The 16,416-nt window shown below is 39.2% G+C and overlaps 1 non-coding gene across 1 annotated transcript; it reads left to right on the top strand.

Annotated features, from left to right (window-relative positions):
• The first annotated feature begins 12,169 nt into the window (after positions 1-12,169).
• Positions 12,170-12,241, top strand: trnac-gca. The gene has a single exon. It is a non-coding gene; the product is annotated as a tRNA-Cys (tRNA).
• The last annotated feature ends 4,175 nt before the right edge of the window (positions 12,242-16,416 follow it).

The raw sequence follows: 16,416 nt of genomic DNA, 5'->3' as shown, positions 1-16,416 counted from the left end.
CCTTTTGAAAATAGTAAGTAGGTTACAGTAAAATGCTTCCATATGGATGCGCATCTGGGGAGCGGTGAAGGAGTCAGGTGACTTGGATACTTCAGTCCAACAGCAACGATATAAAGCTAAGTGGATATTTAGAAATATTCTTAGCTGTGACAAACTAGTGTAACCCTCCGCTCATGCTTTGACTACTTTAATATGATCTAGATCACCCATGACTCTGGATTTAGGATAAAAAAGGTAGTGAAAATTGGCCTTTTCTGGTTTGCCAATACATTTACATATACGTATATACAACATGTATATCTATAGTATCTCACTTTTTAACAGATGTAAGGTTAATTTCACATACAACACTTTAAGCTAAATGGGTGGTTTTAGTTTTGCCAAACATTTTTAGTCTTGATGATGTCTCACTGTGATAGTCTAGGAAATATGCCTGGAGACGTAGACTCTCTGTGAACTCCGACATAATTTGGTTAAAATGAATACTTATGTGCTTTCATTGTTTAAGAATGCTATCTTCAGCATAATTAATTAGGCAAGCAAACAAATTACAAAAATTTCAGTCTACAGCTCGCACTTTGCTGCCAGGGGTGAATTCATATTTCATGGCTTGAGAGTGGACATCATAACAATACCATGTGCTTTTCTATTTCTTCTTCATGAACAACATGATAGATCATATTATCTTACTGTTATTTATAATTACGGCACCGGTGTAAAACAAAATCAGGAATTAATGACTCATTACTTGGTAATATTTTAGCAACCAAAGAGCATTAACAGCTATATAATCACTTAATAGTCTCATAAATAAAGCTAGAGTTCAACCACAGTATCTTAACATTCCCTTTACTTTATCATTTTTTGAATGGGTATTTCTTAATTTTATGTAGATGTTGTTGAATATTAGAAAAGTCCACAAAGCATAGAGTTTCACTTTGTTGGGGTAAATGCGTCAAGATAGACATCATACTCCTACTTAAGTAGAAACTTGTAAACTAATTCTCTGTGACATATTGTAGATGTTTTAGGTGGCATTATCCTTTATAACACCAGCATGACCAATGTGCATACATCTGTACACTATAAACAAGTATCACTTACCCTATTCTCTCATTAAGTCAAACAGGCTTCATTGCCTGTACTCAATACATACATCAATGTCACACAATATTCTTGGAGGCAATTGGGTAGCATGTTTGGATTGGAACATTTGTTCTGTTTGGCTGTCATGACTCAAGAGAGGTGACCTTAAACTTTAAACTGGAAGCTAAGTTAAAGGTTTATGTGTGTAATGAAATAAATGGTCACCTTTAACTTAAGGATGCTTATTAATTTTTAAATGCATGCAATTAAAATAGTCATGAACAAGCATCCTGATTGCAATTCTGCTGTATTCAAACTGCTTGTTAATATTGCCGGCCTAGCTCAGGGATGGCATCTTGTTTTTCTTTACCCCAATCACTACAAGTGAATTGAAAATTCAGCAGACCGATCACATTTCTTTGCATCAAGCTCTTTTCATGTCTGCACAATATGGGCATTATCTTTGAACAACAATGATGCACAGATCCGTTTTTCCTTGCAGATGGGACTTGGATAACCACGTGTCTTTCGGGTAAAGCCTGTACACAATGACTGAAAAAAGCTAATGTGAAATAGAAGCAGATTATTTCCTAGTCCTTTAGCCTACAAGGCAAGAAAATAAAGCTGCAAATGTTTTTAAAACCACAAATATCTGCACTAAACATTAAAAAGATAGTTATCTAACTTTGTTGGTTTGCACAACACAGGAAGCTTAACGATACTATCTTAAGTGCATTTGTGTCAACAATCTATCAACTTTGAAAAATTTATAATTTCAAAAAGAAAAATCTATAGCAACTTAGTGAGCATTTTCTAGTTAAAAATACATCTAAACAGTCAATATGCATCTTGGCTAAAATTTGTATGTTATTTTCAAAAGTGAAAGCCTGTCTAAAACCTTTGTTTAGATGTCACTATAAGTGTAGCATTTTTAAGCCTGAGATTGACAAGCATGAAAAAAGTCAATTCAGATATACAAAAATATATATATAATCCACAGTTTTATGTCTATGTGCCATGGTTTTAAGGTTTTTACAATAGAATTAAAACAATACTTGGTAATCCTTTTCAGAAACACTTTTTGTAACTATGGGTAAAATTGTCCTTCCATCCTGAAAGTAGTAAATATATTATGTCATATAACCTGCTAGCTCACTTATCTGTCAGTCACTTTCCTTCCTTTAATTAGTTCCACCTGTTTTCTGTAGTTAGTTTCTACTCTGTTCACCTGCTCACTCCCCTATTTATTCTTGCTTCACTCCTTTGTTCGGTGCCAGATTATTTTCAAGCCTTTTGGTGAGTCTAGTCCAGCGTTCCATTTATTGTTGACTTGTTGATCTGACCCAATTTTGCCTACAGATTTTCTGAGCCAGCCTGTTCCCTGTTTCCTGTGTTTTTTTTTACTGCCTGATCTGACTGCCTGCTTGTTTTGCCTGACCTGGTTCTGTTTTCTGGAGTACCTGAGTTTGCCTGATCCCTGCCTGCTTTGTCTGCTTGTTTGGCACCGTTTTGGACTGTATCTGACCGCCGAATTTACCTGTCCTCTCCTAGCCAGTCTGCTTGTTTGTGTACCGACCCTGGATTGTTATTCTGACCACCGAGCCTGCCTGTTCCTGTCTTGCCAGTCTAATTTGAATACACCTTCTTAAAATTGTAAATCATTTGTCTGGTTGAATACTGGGTCCTTCTGTCCCCGTTCTTGACAACCTGACCTAAATGGATGGGTGATGAACAAGCTTCTGCAGATGGGATGCCGAGGAGGTAATGTGTGCCGTTATATTTGTTACACAACCTGAGTGCACAGTGAGACTAGTGTCAGTGCCAATATCTACGTCAACAAACAATGTTTAATATGAGTGTTAGTTTAAATCTAACATACGCTCGCTCAATATGTGTCTGACAGGCGCTTAACTTTGACCCCCCAGCTCTGCCTGCTCTGTTCTCAGGTTGGTGTCGCAGTTATAACACCATAGTAAAGCAACCATTCGAACTGGGTATGCTGGAGCAGAGATACATCTAAAACATGAAGGACAGCAGGGCTTGAAGACCAGGATTATGAACCACTGCTTTAAATTCAATGTCAAACTGGATGTTCTTTCTTTAAGGCAAACAATATTGTCAAAATTTGAAATATGTCCAATAGTGATGCAGAAACACTAGCCCACACATTTGCGATTTCAAGCCTGGACGATTGTAATTCTTTACCACCTAAGGGGTCCAATGAATTCAGTTAAAAGCCTTCAGCTGATCATAAGTGCTGCAGTGAGAGTTCTGATGAAAATTGAAAAGAAAGATCATATTTCTCCTATTTTAGCTTTTCTTCATTGGCTCCCCGTTAAAACCAGAATCGAATTTAAAACTCTCTGTCTTACATAAAAACTCCTTAATAATCAAGTTCCCTTTTACATCAGAGATGTGGTCATTTCACATTAATCCAACAGAGGACTTTCCTTTCACACTGGAGGTTTACTAGTGGCTCCGAGAGTTTCTAAAGGCAACGACGATCTTTTAGATATCCAGCTGCTTTCCTTTTGTACTTTTAATGTGCAAAAACTTTCTTTTATGCAAAGCTTTCATGTAGGAGATATAAGGTTATCTTGAGCTATCTCAATGGTTATGCTGCTGCAGGGCATACTGACCATTATTCTGCTACTTCTCCTACTGCTCTACAGCTACGCATGAGCTGCAGTTTTTGCTCAGATTACCTTTATATTCTCTTTCCAAAAAAGTAAAAAAAACAACAACAACTGGACTGTTTTTTCTGAAATTTGAAGACGTTTCGCTTCACATCCAGAAAGCTTTCTCTATTCAAAATGTCTGGAGTATTGTGGAGTTCCAAGCTATTTTTTGCTTTTTAACTTTTTTGGAATGACCATGACCCGGATGACTGGGAATCTTCATCAGCATTTATATTCTCTTGATAGAAGTTGCATTTTGCCCGGCATTCTGTTTGGCTCGAAGGGGCCATCAGCTCTGAGCTGTTGCTACCATTTCCATCATGTTCTTTTTCTTCAGATGATACAATCGGCTCTCTCTTTCTTTGTTTAACCTATTAATTTGCATTATATAATATATAACGATATATAACGATATATAACGCCAACCCCCACCAACCCAATAAGCGATGGATGGATGGATGGATACATGGATGGAACCCTTCTAGGTGTCAGTCTATCTCAAGAAAATCTAATCATAGGATCTTCAGACAATATTTATTTTAATGTGTTTAGATAAAGCAATAGACTTACATTTAGTAACTTACATTTAGTTAGTTTAGTTATTTAGGGTTAGCTCACTTCTTTAAATATACTTATTCATTACATTAGTGTATAAAAAGCAACATGGCTGTGGAAATGGTTAAAGGTTTCCTTAAACTATCATACGCTGCGAGTTTAAATGCTCTGGTGCTCTGACTGGCACTAGGCTGCAATTGGCACATGGCTAATGAGGTAAAGCTAACACCAATTATTCAACTGACATGACAACATTTGGATGTCTCTATGACTGTCAGAGGGATCAACATATGCCAGTTTAGTTTGTGTTTGCCTGCCAGGAAACTACCCTACTGCTGTCCAGCTCATTGATTGTTAAGTTATCAAGCAGGGAAGGGCTAATAAGGGGCAAATAATCTTCTCTAACATCCCTGTAATATGGAGCTATTACCCTGTTTGAGCTCTTTATTGACTATAATGAGGCTGGTATAGCTGTAATCGGTCCATAATGCCGCACGGAACCTTGGCCCATATACCGAGAGCGAAAAAAAGATGAAGGGAGGAAGAAAGGCAAAGACAGCGAAACATTTTCAGACAAGGCCAGATGCCAACAATGCACATGCTTTAAGAGGAAATGTATTAATTCCCAGGAAACATGTCGCTTAAAATCAGAGCACACAGGCAGTGCTGCTGTTCATACACTGAGCGAACAAAAAGGCAGCAGGCGGGATGCTTTACCGCCTGCTGAATGCAGCAGCATAATGGTGAGGTGTCCCTTAAAATTAAAACACTAAAACAGCACAGCACATATGGTTTAAGTCTGTATGCTCACAGAATAAAAGCTGAAGACATTAAAACACTAAGGGGGAACCCAACACTTCATTGACTTTTTGTTTTGGAGTCCTCTATGCTGCATACAAAACAGCCTGCATGGAGGGTGGTAGATTTGTTTGTTGAGCACTTCAACCTATCTATGTACAGTGGTGTGAAAAACGGTTTGCCACATCCTGATTTCTCATTCTTTTGCATGTGTGTCACACAAATGTATTTTCAGAACTTCAAACAAATGTAAATATGAAAGATAACACAAGTAAACACAAAATGAAGTTTTAAATGAAGGTTTTTTTTTATATAATTAAGGCAGAGAAAAATGCAACCTTGCATGGCCTTGTATGCAAAAGTGATCCCCAAGACTTTTGGGAAAATATTATTTGACCTGACAAGACAAACGTTGAACTATTCAGAAGGTGGGTGTCCCATTGCGTCTGGCGTAAAAATATTGCACAAGTACATTTCAGAAAAAGATGAGGTAGTGTGATGGTCTGGGGCTGTTTTGCTGCTGCAGGACCTAGAAGACTTGTTCTGATATTTGGACCCGTGAATTTTGCTGTCTACCAAAACATCCAGAAGGAAAATGTTGAACCATCTGTTTGGGACCTTGAGCTGAAACCAGCTTGGGTCTGCTGCAGGACAATGATCCAAAACACACCAGCGAGTCCACCTCTGAATGGCAGAAGAAAAACAAAATGAAGACTTTGGAGTGGCCTAGTAAAAGTCCTGACCTGAATCCTACTGAGATGCTGTGGCATGACCTTAAAAAGGCCGTTCATGCTGGAAAACGTTCCAATGTGTCAGAATCAGAACAATTCTTCAAAGACGAGTGAGTGGGCCAAAAAAGTCTTCCACAGCGCTAGAAAACAGTCATTGCAAGTTATTGCAAGTGCTTGATTGCAGTTGTTGCTGCTTACCAACCAGTTATTAGGTTTAGGGTGCAATCACTTTTTCACACAGGGCAATGTGCGTTTGGATTTTTTTCTTTCCTTAATAATAAAAACCTTCATTTAAAAACTGCATTTTGTGTTTACTTCTGTTGTCTTTGATTTGATTTGTTTGATTTTCTGAAACATTTGACATGTGACAAGCGTGCAAAAAAAAAAAAGGGCCAAACGCTTTTTCACACCGCTGTATATTTGGGTCATTTGAACTGTTCTATGAGCTGTTTGGCCAAAAGATACAGTGTTCCAATAATATGTCGACTGTCCAAATATTCCTCCGTCACTCATCTCAGAACAGCCTGCTCCTGTAAGACAGAAGCGTGGGAAGGTACGGCTGAAGTTAGAAATAGGTCAGACTCCTCAAAGAGCCTGTCACATTCTATTCTGTGTTTTTTTGTTTTGTTTTTGCAGCTACAACCCCTGTGAGTTGTTAACAGCAGGTCCAATGGTGTCTGCCGCTGTCAGAATAACAGACGATAAAACCAAATGTTTGTCTCTGAGCCAATTATTGATCAAAGTGGCGATGACAACATGTACATGTCTTAGACTCCTGCATACGACAACAAAAACATAAAACCATCACCTGGTGGATGTAGATGCTGAGGCTAAAGGGACGAGGGACCAGTCCATTTACCCTGTTGGAATTGGATCCACATCATCAGGGGATCCGGCCCTCCGTAGTTCATATACGGCACGGTCACTAATGTCACCAGGGGTTCAGTGGACCTTGGCAGTGCATCATCACAACCTCCTTTTGACCTCAAGCTCTGGTCTGCTGCGGCTCAGACAGCACTATTACTAATTCCTGTAATATAATGCTTCCTTTTAGTTTATAAACAATGTCCCATCAAGATAGCATATATTTTCTCCCAGGGAGCTTAGGTTGAGATGAGAAGCGACAATTCCATGCCTACAGTAAGTACATAGAGGGAAAACTCAAAGCCAAAAGACAAACAGTGAGCAAAAGATAAAACACTCAAGACCTGCATTAAAAACCTGATTAAAACAGAAACACTGTTCTGCTGAAGCTGTCTTTAAAACTTCAAAAAATAGATGAGTTTTTCTTCTCAGTGATAATCATGTCCAATGGACCTGTTCAGGTATGTTCACTCCATGCTTTTGCACCTGTAACAAAGCACAGAGCAGCGCGATGCGTTTACATAAGCCTCTGTAGTCTAAAGCTGATAAGAACGCACTCCGGATTTTCTTTTTCTTCCTGGCAACAAAGCAGAAAGACCCAATTTTGATGTAGGCTTTTTCAGAAGAATATCATTATGGAAGATCAAATGGTAAACTGTCATCATGCCACCAGGGTGCCTATAAAAGGTAACCCTCTCCAGTAAGTGCCATCTAATATATTAAGTACAACATTAGCAGTCTATGAGCAGAACCATGTGAAAACTATATGTTTAGTTTTGTTTGTTTGTCATTTGTTACCCTTGTCAGCTTGGTCAAAGAAGTTTGATAAAAGATAAATAGAGACTGGACAAATAGCTGCATCCAGACCCATCCCAGGATTATTTAAATGAAACAGAGAAGATTACAAAAACACCCACATGCAGTATTTTTGTGGTTGGGACGGAAACTGTTGATTAGAAGAAAGACTTCACATGCTACCGTTTTGAACTGTAAAGCCTTTGAAAATAGTTAAGTAATTTGATCACTGTGTGATCTGGCTTTCATTCTGAACTGTCTACTGCTGTCTTTTCATCTTTTACCAATGTCAGAGATGATGTGGAAGAGTTATCTGACTCACATTGCCTTAAATTGAGATTGTTCAACCAAGTTCCCAGCCACATTGTTCTATATTTTAGACGAAACTGTAGTCGGAGTGCTTTTATGAACTGTACCATTTGTTTCAAGGGCTGCTTTTCTAATGCTTGGTATCTGAACATCGTTGTGAAGTAGTGCTGGGCTTTCATGTTGGCTCTTTGTTTTTTTGTGTTTGTCATTTTATCATTTGTGCTTCAGTCTGTGAGCGGTCTGTGTGCTCTGATTATAGGTCAGAAGGAATTGTTTTTTCTAAAACAGCACTTTAAAAATCAGCAAACTTCAGGTTAACCTCTGTGTGTATCCCTGCACTGGTTAAAAGTCACTTCTGTTGTCATTTTTCCCAAAGTATTGCATCAACATAGTGATGTATGTATGTATGTATGTATGTATGTATGTATGTATGTATGTATGTATGTATGTATGTATGTATGTGTGTGTATGTGTGTATGTATGTATGTATGTATGTATGTATGTATGTATGTATGTATGTATGTGTGTGTGTGTGTGTGTGTGTGTGTGTATGTATGTATGTATGTATGTATGTATGTATGTATGTATGTATGTATGTATGTATGTATGTATGTATGTATGTATGTATGTATGTATGTATGTATGTATGTATGTATGTATGTGTGTGTGTGTGTATGTATGTATGTATGTATGTATGTATGTATGTATGTATGTATGTATGTATGTGTGTATGGAAACTCTAACCCCCTATATCCCACAAACCTTACCTTAAAATCTAATTACTATTTTATTTTGTACAACTGTTTTAATTTGCAGTGAAGCAAGTAAACACAATAAGCAGGTGTGTTTAGAGGTCATTGTGTCAATAGAGACGAGGTATGCAGCCTTAGAGAGGGTCAGTCCCTGGCAGCGGTGATAGGGTTTCCGTCAAAGTGGGATGATCTGAAGTTGACAAGTGCGGTACGGATGCATTAACTGACAGCCCACAGTTCTTCTACAGCTGAGGATGACAAGAGTCTCTGGAGATTAAAAAGACAGACTGTGTCAAATATATTTAAATCACCAGGACCTCAAGCAATAGAGACAACAGACGTGAATAAACTTTCAGAGGCACATTCTAAATTTATGGCTACAACCTCGGTTAAGCGACGTTGGGGGAAACTGGGCTTTTTCTCTCTGCTAAAAGAGCCTGTTACGCACATTTTATTTTCATCAGTATTGACATAGCCTTGCATCTCATTAAAGCTCCTAACAAATTGATCTAAGAGTCTAGAGGACTCCATGCTGGTGCGCATAGAATCCAAATAACATCAACATTTTCCTTCCTTCTACCAGCGCTGGTTTCTATGTGGTTTGGCCAAAGTTTAACATTTGTCTTCTCTGTTTAGTAGTTGAGTTTAAAGTTATGCTTGCCTACGTTATGATTTGGCCATGTTACTGTTTCACTTTTAACATAATCGGAAAGAAAAGGTAATACTGGTAGACAACAAAGTTTTGCCTAGTGGAATATTTCTTAAACAATACATGTTATTTGGACCTACATTTAGTATCTGTGTTTGAATTAACTTATCTTGACTAGAGGAATGAAAAGGAAAAGGAATTTTATAGTGTAACACTTGAGAGTTTTTTTGTTTTTGCTTCAGCTGATCTTATTATCAAGCTGAGGAAAACATGATTGAACACTCAGACTATGAAATAGGTTTGCTGTAGGTTTAGGGCTGGAATAATTTGCTTAAAACATTTTCATTAACACAAAACACAACATGTCACTGCCAACAGCAGCTTCATTCTCTTGTTTTTTGTGCCTCTGTATGTATATTGTGCTCTCTGTCACCATCATGTGATCCCCTTTACTCTAAAGGAGCTCCTAAACATCAGAGAACCCTAGTTATTTGTTCTGCCTGTGCCATAGCCCCCAACTTCACTGAGCACTTGCTTTGCTTAGAGGTGCAACGGACCTCTTTGGCATTAACAAGAGATGCAGACAAGGAAAATGGTCACTGTGCTGGTGGAGCTTCTGCATCAACAACTCTGGACACCCTTGTCTGTAATACAGCTGACTAATGTCCGTTCTCTGGCTAATAAAATGGACAAATGAAGTGCTACTCCTCACCGCCAATACCTCATGCTTCCACCACGTGCTTTTCATCACTACCTGGCTCGTCGAACACATCCCGGGCAGCAAACTTCTGATGCTGGGCCTCCGGTCGTTTCGAGTGGACTACAGCAAAGCTCTCAGGGCTAGGTAGCATCTTCTCGGGCACAAGAGCTGCCATCACACAAAAGAACACACTTCACAGTTTCCCAGGGCAGCGAGCCCGTCTGTGAGACTCCTCAAGTTTGCAGACAACACCATTGTGTCGGATCCATGACAGTGACGAGCCTGCATAAAGACAGGAGGTAGATCGGCTGGCTCCTGGAGAACACTCCGAACACTGCCTCCCCTCACCATCCTAAGCAACACTGTCTGCTGAGGATTACTTGCAGTTCTTAGGAACCTGAGATGGCCCTCTCACATGGACCCTGTTTGAAAGAGGGACTAGCAGAGACAGTGCTTTCTGCAGCAACTCAAGAAGTACTACCTTCAACAGGAACTACTGATTGTCTTCTACACTGCCATTGTTCAGTCTACTTTGAGCACATCAATGGCTGTAGAGTTTATCCCATCCACAAAACTGGTCCAAACTGCAAAAAGCAATTAGGTCTACAGAGAGGATTATCAGCACTGACCTTCCCTCTATACAGGACTTGTACAGGTCTAGGGTCAGAAAAGAGCAACTAACATCTCTGCAAACCCAACAGATCCTAGAAACAAACTGGCTAGACTTTTACCTCCAGGTTGGCACTACAGAGCACTATTTGCTGAGACCGTTCACCCAAGAGGCGGTTTCTTCACCCAGGCTGTCACTCTCATGAACACTGACCAGTCACCCAGTACCAGATCAATACCAATACGTCGGCTATGGTGGCAATCAGTGCAACCCTCATGACGTGATTCCCTGAAGGCAAGATTTGGAATCAAGTTTTGTGGGATATTGAACATGTCCCTGTTGTTTCTCTCAACTTTCAAGCATTCAAAACGCATAGTAAATAAAGCCTGCTGAATTGCAAACAAAAGTCTGGGTTTATTCGATGCCTGGAGGGAAAACCCCTGCACTCGATATGACACAAGCTAGCTCAAACCCACATTCACACACTCACTCTCTCACTTCTCTAAATCAAGAGCTTGAATAGTTGCATTGCATACAAATGAATGAAAATGATTAAGACAGAGACGGCTTCATTTGGTGTGTGAGTCGCTGTGAGAAGGTGTGTGTGTGCCTGGGCACATTTTTATTTTTCTTCCATGAGGCACAGCTCTTTCTGCTCTTCTCCAAACTGAATAAATAGAGTTTAATGAAGAGATGGAGGGCAGAAGAGAGCAGGTTTTTGAATCAGACACAATGTGGTTATTTGTCTGTAAGCATTCATGCAATAAGCAAACACTTTTTAACCAAACCTAACCTCAAAGATTGCAGTTAAAAAAAACACAGAATGATTTAGTAGACAGCTCAGCAGGAGCTCTCAAACTTTTCAGGGTTAGCTTTTTAAGAGTCAAGGCATGTTGTAGTGACTTGAGGCTTTTTCAGATAGTTGTGACTCTTATTAGTTGTAATAACTAAAGCGTAACCTTTTTGGATTGGTTGGATAGAAAACTTTTTATTAGTTGGCCTGAACTTTGTTAGGAGTTGTTTTTTTTGACTGCATCAAATTGGACCATGTCATTGGATTGATTCTGAATATTACTGTTGTGACTGAAAGTAGGTAAATTATAGTAACTATGTTTAAATTGGTTTGTTTTTTTCATGGGATAACTTTTCATTATCTGTGATCTAAAATTGAATAAACGATAAAAAAAATTGTTAACAGCTTCAACTGTTATGTTTATTGGTGACACCAAAGACCAGCCTACTTTAGTCTCTTCCATGCATCCAGTAAGATTAATGTTAGAAATTCTCACTTTGACATTACTCCCACAGGCCTCTGACATTGACTGGAGAATGCATTTTCCAATTGAAAACTCAAAGGGATTTAGAAAATGGTCAAGGTTATCTTTTGTAAAAGCTTTAAAAAGGCAAGTAAACAATATTATCAAACCACATGATCTGCAGTGAGGGCAAAAAATATTTGTTTGTTAACCTCGGGGGACTGCAATTAAGGCAATGGACGAGACCTCCATTGGGGTCTCCCTACGCAGGTTTGAATCCTGCCAACAACGTGAATGGTTCTTTTTCCATGTCACTTGACCTGCTAATTCTGTAGACTTCTATTGATCTCCTAACTAGTATAGAAACATGGGACAAAATTGTATACGGGGGTATAGCTCAGTGGTAGAGCATTTGACTGCAGATCAAGAGGTCCCCGGTTCAAATCCGGGTGCCCCCTCTTTTGGGGAAATGGTGGATTAGTGGCTACAGTAGCGCACTTGCACTCTGAGAAGGTTCCAAGTATCTGGTTCGATCCCCCCAGACTGCCACTGAGGGTCCCTGAGCAAGACCTTTAGCCCCATATTGCTCCCCAGGTGTTGTGATAGCTGCCCACTGCTCCGTAAGTGATGGGTTAAAAGCAGAAGACAAATTTCATTGGAATGTATGATTACAATGACAAATAAGGATTTCTTTCCTTCTATGTTTGTTCTGGAGGAGCACCCTCTGATAGGTTATTAAGGTGTTGTTTTTGGCAGCCATCTTAGTTTTAGTCTTCAGGACGAAAATTATTTAGTTTTAGTCACATTTTAGTCATTACTAAATGAAATAGTTTTAGTCCCGTTTAGTCGACTAAAATTCAAAAAGGTTTTAGTCTTGTTTTAGTCAGTCTTGTGTTGCAATTCATAAACCAACAGTTAACCTCAACAATTTTGAATAATAACTAGATTCCTTACCAGACTGACAGCTGTATTTAACAAATAAATAACTTAAACAAGTGATATAAATGAAAGAATGATGATGAAATAATTTAATTATTATGTTTTGTGGCAGTTTGTATTCAGAAGTTTTAATAAAAGAGTGAAGTGTTTTAAGTATTGTTTATTTATTTATTTTGTATTAATGCATAACCTCACTATATTCGTTTATAATATTCGCTATAACATGATAGCGTGACATTTGTGTCAATAATCTTCTAGCATAGGTTATTCTGCGTGGTGGGAGGGGGCCCCCCCGAATCAAATTTTGCTTAGGGCCCCCAAAAGGCTCGGGCCGGCACTGCACAGGAGGGAAATGGGGAGAGCGGCTGCCAGATAAATCCTTCATTCAGAACCAGTCTAAAAAGCCGCTTATTCAGTTTGTAAGTTTCGTTCTTATAAACAGACGTGCTCCCTTGCGCTTGAATTCAGGTGCGCAAAATTACGTTACATGTAATTTAGGTGCGCACTTTTAAGGGTCAGTTTAAAGAACTTGTAACAGTGGTGGCTTCAGCTCAGATCCGTCATTCCACTGTTTCCTCTAAAGGAGCCCTTTACAGTCTTAATTTATACATTTTTCCCACGCGCAGCGCACCAATCGGGGGAGAATCCGCCCACCTCACCGCCTCAATCCGGTATCATTAAGTATAAATAATGCTGATACCAGACGTTACCAAAAAAAAATTTTTTTCCACCGTCACTTAGCGAAAAAAGAGGATGTACAGTTAATCATCGCATCCCTGTATCCCTCAACATGCAATAGTCTATTAAAGGTCTTTCTGTCAAACAACAGCAGTCTTTAAAAACACAATCAAACAGCAACGATGCCCACATGGATAGTTATAAAGTTAATAATTGTATAGGCTACATTCATAATGTTAAAATAATGAGAGTAAATGACTGAATGGCAATGTGTATCAGTTTTATTTTAATGCAAGCTGATAAAAAATGCAAAACACACCTATAAGAAAAAGGAATCACTGACAAAACACATTGGTTCTGGTCGGTGTGACCACTGAGTGGACAGAGAAGGCACCAGGATTAACTAAGTCTGGCTGTTAGCCTGATCTGGAGCAGGCTATCTGCACAGAATAATTTGCCGTGGTATATGCTACTGCTTTCGTGAAACCGAGACAAGGCTCAATTCAGCCGGGATTTCTGGAAAATCTGGAAAATTTGAGCATGATTAATGCTTTTGCCATGAAGTCTAGACATAAAATTCAGACCAAACCCTCACCAAAATAGTAGTTTTATTTGCTGTAGTAAAAAACCTAAACAAAATGCTCAATCGCACAAAAGTAGTCAGAAACAAGTCTGGCTGGATTAAATAAAAGTGAAAAAGTAGCATATTGCATGTTGCATATTTAGCTCAGCACTGTGTAGGCTTGAATGACCTTTTGTACTGCACATGGTGCTTCATAAAACCTTTTAGAAGATCAAATCACATGCAATGAAACACTTACACAGATGTCAGTTTGCCAGAATATTACAGCTCAAACACTTTCACAAAGGTTTTTGGCTCAGAAAAACCTTTTGGCTATTTTTTTTTTAATAAGATGCAGTGAACTACAGTAGATCTTGGAGTAGGAAGTGGAGCATCTTTTCATCCCCCAGTTCCATCCTTGCTGAGTAATTGATGATGTCACTCGGATTAACTGCAGACTATGTGTTGTGTCTGTTTAGTAGCGCCATCTGAAGACCCACAACTACAGTAAATCAAAAAAAGTAATTAGAGCAAAGAGTTCCCTCTTGCAATCTAAGAAATATTGCTAAGTCCTGTTCGGCTTTTAAGGATGATTTCAGACAGCTGCTTTTTACTGGCTTCATAAATAACAACCCAGTCCTGTTGGTGGAATGGAGATGAAACCTCTGGAGGTGTGCCGGGGTGTCTAAAACCCACTGGATGAATGGACTGGATCTTACCCATCCTGTGGGTTTAAGGGAATTGCATCCATTGTTTATGGACAAACGTCTGTTGCTCTGTTCATTGCTCTGTTAGAGTTGGGAAGCTCAGGGGGTGAGTCAAAGATTGAAGCTACTTAGGATGTTTGTTTCTGGTTTGTCTGGGCACATCACTGCGTTCTGTTGCCAGGGAGAAGTGTGTTGGGTCGACGGTGTTTAAATGAGTAGACTGCATGGGAAAGTGCCATCCACATTTCACAAATCAAAGGAGAGGAAACTGTTTTGGTGTGGGTTTGACCCTTACTGTAAATACTGTTCATATTGTAGTCCTTCTCAGCATGGTTCTGGTCAACTTTGATCCGTGTTTTTTTTTTTTATCTTTTACTACCCACATTTCTCCAAGAGAGCTATTTCAAATATCTAAATAGATGAATCCCCAAAGAATGTTTCAGAGAGTTTAGAACACTCGATTTTAGACAAAGGATCTACAATTACTCAGCATCATTTCCTTTTTTTCTATACAGACTTAAAACATACATACCATAAATATTTAAATATATATTATTGGTTTTGAAAATGGCATGAACATTCTGGAACTATCAAAACTGATAAAAGGTCGAGAGTAATGAGCTATATACATGTCTAAAGAAATGCAATTAATAACTGCTCTTCGCATTCAATGACAGTGGTAGGAAACTCTACATGAGTGGAACTTGCACATGTTACCCAGGTTTTCCCTGTTTTGCAGTCTTACCTTCAGGGCATAAGCTGAATCTTGTTGTCCTCTGTCCCCTTGTGTTGGATTGAGGTAGGTCTTGATCAGGGCCAAGGTCAGGCTGCTGCACTGGCCTCACCAGAGCTGCTGAAGCTGCTGTGATGGGAAAGTGCTGCTGTCGCTTTCTCATGCATGGAATCACAGAGGCCTTTCCGAGCTCCTCCAAAAATAACCTCCTCCAGTTCCGCTTGCTCGCTCTCCAGGTAGGGCTTAGCTCACTCCACATGATGAAGACATTGAAGTTGGATATGTCAATGATACTGTGGAACAGGCCAGCGGGCAGTTTTGCTCATGCAGCTGTAAGTCCTTGTGACTTTGTGGAGGTTGTCCACTCCTCCTTTGTTGGCATTGTAGTCTAGAAAGATGGCTGGTCTTCTGTCTGCCCAGCACTCACCTCTACAGCCACTTAGTAATCTGCTCATATGGATGACATTCTTGTTCTTCTTTTGCATGTGTGTGAGACAACTGGTGTATGAGTGAAACCAAACTTGGAAGACCTATCCCCCTTGTTGTAATCAGAGGGAGGACAACTCAGGTTTGTTCCATTTAACTGAGCCAACTATTAGGATTTTCTTTTTCTGGAGCACCTGACCAAGCTCATAAGAGGTGAAGAAGCTCTCTCACGTCATGTTGTGTCCTCTTGGCCCTTCTGTCATCTCCAAGTCAACCAGCATGATTGTTTACATGCTTTTATTTACAATTTTACTGTTTTGAGATTCTCACATGCCTCTCAAAGAAGTAGTAAAGTGTATGAAGTAAATGTCAGACAAATACTAGACATAAACATGTCCTGTACAGCTTCAACATTACCTAAAACCACAATTTGTGATTTGACCCACACTGGTAAATCTAAAATCCATCTCTAAAAATGCAGGTCAAATTTGACTCAAAACGGTCTGTGGGCAAAGCGACTGTACAGAGAATTTATTTTATTTTATTTTCATGTGTGTGTATTTTGGATCATTTTACAAAACAAAATTG

This window comes from Fundulus heteroclitus, chromosome 21, assembly GCF_011125445.2.
Source record: "Fundulus heteroclitus isolate FHET01 chromosome 21, MU-UCD_Fhet_4.1, whole genome shotgun sequence".
NCBI lineage: Eukaryota > Metazoa > Chordata > Actinopteri > Cyprinodontiformes > Fundulidae > Fundulus > Fundulus heteroclitus.
The sequence above is the reverse complement of the archived record's forward strand: the minus strand, read 5'-3'. Positions and strand labels throughout refer to the sequence as shown.